The 5,151-nt window shown below is 33.4% G+C and overlaps 1 pseudogene; it reads left to right on the top strand.

Moving 5' to 3' along the window:
- The first annotated feature begins 1,414 nt into the window (after positions 1 to 1,414).
- Positions 1,415 to 4,038, top strand: LOC114052134 (annotated as a pseudogene).
- The last annotated feature ends 1,113 nt before the right edge of the window (positions 4,039 to 5,151 follow it).

The following is a 5,151-nucleotide window of genomic DNA, read 5'->3' as shown; positions in this document are numbered from 1 at the left end:
TTTTTTATTCTATGCCTATGGTAAAGATCAGCAATAAGTCTGTAACTTAAATTTTAGAGAGTTTCCTGGGGAACTGAGAAGTTAAGTAATTTACAAAGAGTAACAGGCATATTCCATATATAATCATAAAAAAACTATTTCTTCAGTAAATTTTGAAGCACTATGCATTCATAAACTTACAAACTAAAATGGCATAACAAACAAAATATGGCTTATATCACATAAGAAAAATTACATCAAGGGTATATAGAGATTTTTTTTAAAAAATAAACTAAACAGTAATTTTCCTGAACCTTTGTAATTTATCACTCAAAAATATGCTATTTTATTGGCAGGCTATAAAAGATTGTGAATAAGTAATATAAAAGAATCGCTAAGTATTTGTAGAAAATGTTAGTATATATGCAATATCTCATGTTATACTAAAAGTGTTTATCTTAGCAAATAGTGGGTGAAAAGCAACTCCATTTACTATCTTTGTGTCAGACTTATCAGTTCAAACATGCTTATATATCAAAAGTAAACAGTATATATGGTGTCAAATAGCTACAGAAGCTAAGACATGCAAGGGGTCTGGGAAGCATAATATTCCAATTTGTGCCTGGCCTAGAATCCCCCCTTACAACATCTAATAAGTGCCTTTCCAGATACTGTTTGAAGACCTCTTTTTTTTTTATTTTTTCCTTATACAAGTCTTTATCTGTTTTGCTCTAACTTCAGCCACTGCTTCTTTTTCAATGCCCAATAAAACTAATCCCACTTCCACATAGCTATCTTGTTCTTACAGTATTCTCTTTCCCAAGGTAAACTTCCTCTTATCTTTATATGGCATGTTCTTCAGTCCTCTCACTGTAATTGTTATCCATATATAAACTGCTACAGTTTGTGTGTCTTCCTAAAATTTGAATTCCTTGTGAAACAATATATCTATTCATCTTTCTAGACTGGAAAAAATACTGGCTGTGTCTACTAAAGCTTACCCTCCCCACCCCTATCCTTTCCATTAGTGGTATTAGTGTAATCTATGTTTTCCCTATCTTTAACAGCCAAATGGAATGTTGCAGACAAAGCTATTTGGGCAGGAAATTTTGAAGTGTCAATTGAAAAATATCTTGGTATAAGGTACATCTCCCTATGAAGTAAAAGAAAAGGTACGTGCTTTTGTCCTTTGATTTATGAGGTTCCATGAGATAAGCTGTGGAGAGAATCTATTAAAAGGGATAGTTTGTGAGAGGCCAAAAAGATTGTTTCCTGTCATGGCTGAGGAGAAGTTAGAAAAGACAGAAAGAATGGAGACTAAATGATCTTTTCTGAAGAAGTTCTTTATACCTTTATTATACGGAGAAGATTTTTGAGAAGAAGCTTTATCTATGTCTTAAGAGAAACTGAATTATATAGGACTAAGTTTTCAAAAATGAAGGTAAGTCAAGTGGTATTATGATAATTGTTTGAGGTGACTTCAACTATGAGCTTTTATACAGTGAAAATATTATAAATAATCCTATGTACTTGCTTGTTACAAATTTCTTTAAGATTATTATATATTGTTAGCTTATTGCATATTTAATAAAAATAATGTTTTTGCTACATAAAAATAAAAGTAATTGCTATTAGGAAAGTAGGCTTATTAAATGACTAAAATTCTATTAAATAGGGTGGAGACAAACTAATTAAGTAGTTAATGAGAGTTTGAAATTTTATTCATGAGAAAGAAATTATACAAACATACTCCTGGATCGTTCTCAAGAATGGAATAATAAAAAAAAATTAAAAGCAGAATGAATCAAATGGCACATCAAGGAATGATAGGAATCCCCCCCACAACCTTATCAACCTTTTTACGTAATATAACAAATCATATTGTATACAAATAATACATGCATCTTTTAGGGTAGTTCAAACTCAATTTATTGATAATTAAAAAAAGCAAAGAATGTCTGTTTTTATTCCAAATGAAAGGTTAATAAACTTGGACAGATAAGAGAAGGTTGAATAGCTGCCATGCACAGCTGCCCACCAGACTGTCATCAACTTGATAGAACAGAGCAAGGATGCTGATATTCTGACGATGAACATTTCATAACTAAACTTGGCTCTTATTAATAAACTAGAAGGAGTTGTTGATGCCATTGCTACCAGTGGTTAACTACTATGAAATCTGAAGAAGTCTTTGCATGTCTATATTCAGCAGAGGAAGCAAAGCAGATAAATCATTTCATTGTGTGTCAAATAAATTATAGTCTTTGGTTTTAGATACTTTCTGTTGTTGTCTTCCCCCAGGGCCCCCATCTGCGTCTTAAGATTATCCAGAAAATTAGAACTCAATTCCTTTATTGGCAATTGTTGTTCTTGTCTTACCAGTCCATGTGAAGCTAGGTTTGGGGCTTTAACTGAGTTGAGCACCTCTCCAACTGTTTCTCTGGCATTTGCCTCCTCCTCCTCTGTTCCCTAGCCATGTCAGCTGTCAAGTGCTCAACCTCAAAGCCAAAGTAGCCTGGGCTCACTGGTATTAAGCATCAGCACAGCCTGTGGGCTGCAGGAAGTGCTGAGGATCAACCTGGGACCTGAGGGCACCATGAAGATATTTGTTTCCAAGGTGGGAGACATCAAGTTCACCAAAAATGGCACTGTACTATTACACAAGATGCATATTCAACACCCTACAGTCTTTTTGATAGCAAAAGTAGACCAAGATGACATTACTGGTAATAGCACTACTTCAAATGTTCTTATCATTAGAGACCTACTGAAACAAGTGAATCTACATCTCTAAAGTCCTTTCCCCTCAAATAATAAGAAGAGTGTTTGAAGTTGTGAAGATGATGGTACTTGAAATCTTGAATGAAGTAAAAGTAGACCAGGGAATATATATAGAAATTCTCATTGAAATGTCCCAAATGTCTCTGTTTACCAAAGTTTATGCTGACCTGGCTTATGCGCAGATTGAAGCAGTGGTAGACTCAATTTTGTCCATTAGAAAACTAGGTGAACCTGTTGATCTTTTCATGGCAGAAATCACGGAGATGAAGCATAAATAGGAAACTAACAGAGCAATGATCAGAGGACTCATTTTGGATGATGGTGCTTGATATCCTGATGTAAAGAGTAGAAGATACTTACATCCTTACTTGCAATGTATCATTAGAAAATAAAAAAAAAAAAACAAAAGTGAATTTTTTTTCTTTTGGATTCTGTTCTGGTTTTTGTTTTTGTCTTACAAACATGCAGAGGACAAAGAGAAACCAGTAAAAGCAGAAAGGAGATTTATTAAAGATAGAGTAAACAAAATAGAGCTAAAAAGAAAAGTGTGGTGATTCATACAAAGGATTTGTTATTAATTAATAGGGAATTGATCCTTTTTAAAAGATACTCTTGCAAAAGAAGCTATAGTATTCCTCCACAAAGGAAAAAGAGAAGAGAGGTTGACTCTTAAATGTGATGGGATGGCTATGAATTCTGTTGATGACCTAAATTCTGATTGTTTGGGGCATGGAGGGCTTGTTTGTAGGAGAAGAGAAATTCATTTTTATTGAGAAGTGGGGAAACCCTTGATCTGTCACATTGTTGATCAAAGGACCAAATAAGCACATGCATACATAGATCAAGGACTCAGTAAGAGATGTTCTGTGAGCTGTCAAGAACGCTGTTGAAGATGGTTATACAGGTCATAGTGTTGGCACAATAGAAGTAGCCATAGCTAAAGTTCTCATTAAACATAAGCCCACTGTCAAAGGAAGGCCACATCTTGGAATACAAGATTTTGCTGATATAGTTCCAAGGTTCTTGTTATTCCCAAAGTTCTTCTTCAGAACTCTGACTCTGGAAACACTAATGAAAGAAACAGGGTGAAGACTCAGAATCAGGACAACTTGCTAGTATTTATTTGAAGCCAGGTGAGCTAGTTATTGAACCTAAAGCTTCATTTAAGAAAACTATTACGTCAAGAAGCAGCTTCTTCACTCTTTCACTGTGATCGCCATCAAAATTCTCCTGGTTGATAAGATTGTGAGAGTTAGAATATCTCCTCATAAAGGCTGACTTGAATTGCAGGTTTCCATTGCAATGGACTAAATCATGCACGTCCTACCAGTCACTAAGTGTGTGTCTGACAGTGGAGTTTTTATTCCCAGTCTCCAAAAGATTTTCCAAAAAAAATTTGTTTTTCTACTATTACAACAAACCTGACCTCTAAAACTGAAATTACTGACCCCTAGACAAATGTGGGATGCTAAAATTGATCATATTTTTTAATTGTCCTAAAGCTTATGATTAAAGTTGCAGTCCTTTTTATTCCCCCACCAAAACAGAATTAGTTGTTGACCTTATAAATTGCATGACAAAAACTTATTAATATTTGTTTCAACCTTACCTAGAAGCATGTCCATGCAATTTTATAACTCTGGGGAGTTGGTAATTAAGAATCAGAGGGTCTTTTTCTTGTGGAGTCATTTGTAGGAATCTCATCTACATCTATATCTATCATATTTATATCTATATATCTATATATCTATAAATATCTATGAATTTCTCTAAATAGAAAAATACATACTATACATATCTGTGTTTAAAAATTAACATAAACAATTGGAATTCATTTCTGGCATTTTTTTTGGAAGATAGTCCATTATCAATGATCTGTATAATTAGTTATCTATAACATCTCTTGCTCTTAAAGTATTATTGGAATCATCATCTGCTCTGCTAAATGATATCTATTGTTGATATTAATAAAGTATTTCTTTGCTATAACCTAATGAGAGCTAGAAAAGAAGAATTTTCAATGACTGTAAACTCTCTACATTGGGCCTCATCCATAATAAGTCTTTAACAAATATTTGGTGAATTAATGAAACCAAAACAAATAGCAATCTGATCCTGGGAGTCCTGTGAACCAATGAACTTGCAATGGTCAATAAAGATTTAATTCAATAAGCATTTATTATTAAGATGTGATAAAGGTCCATGTTTTATATTCCTCTAAGAGCTAATAACATTTAGTCTAAGTATAAAGAGGAGGGAAGAGGGGTTAATTTGCGGTATAAAATAGAGAAATTTCCAGACTCAAGGCTTTAAAAAGTGGTTTCAATTTTTTGGTTCAAATTTTTAGAGTATTAGAGGCATTCAAATTTAAATATAAATGCAAAAAAAGTG

The sequence above is a fragment of the Vombatus ursinus genome, unplaced genomic scaffold, assembly GCF_900497805.2.
Source record: "Vombatus ursinus unplaced genomic scaffold, bare-nosed wombat genome assembly UNPS02014807.1, whole genome shotgun sequence".
In the NCBI taxonomy this organism is placed as follows: Eukaryota; Metazoa; Chordata; class Mammalia; order Diprotodontia; family Vombatidae; genus Vombatus; species Vombatus ursinus.
Note: the sequence above shows the minus strand (reverse complement) of the source record. Positions and strands in the feature narration are given on the sequence as shown.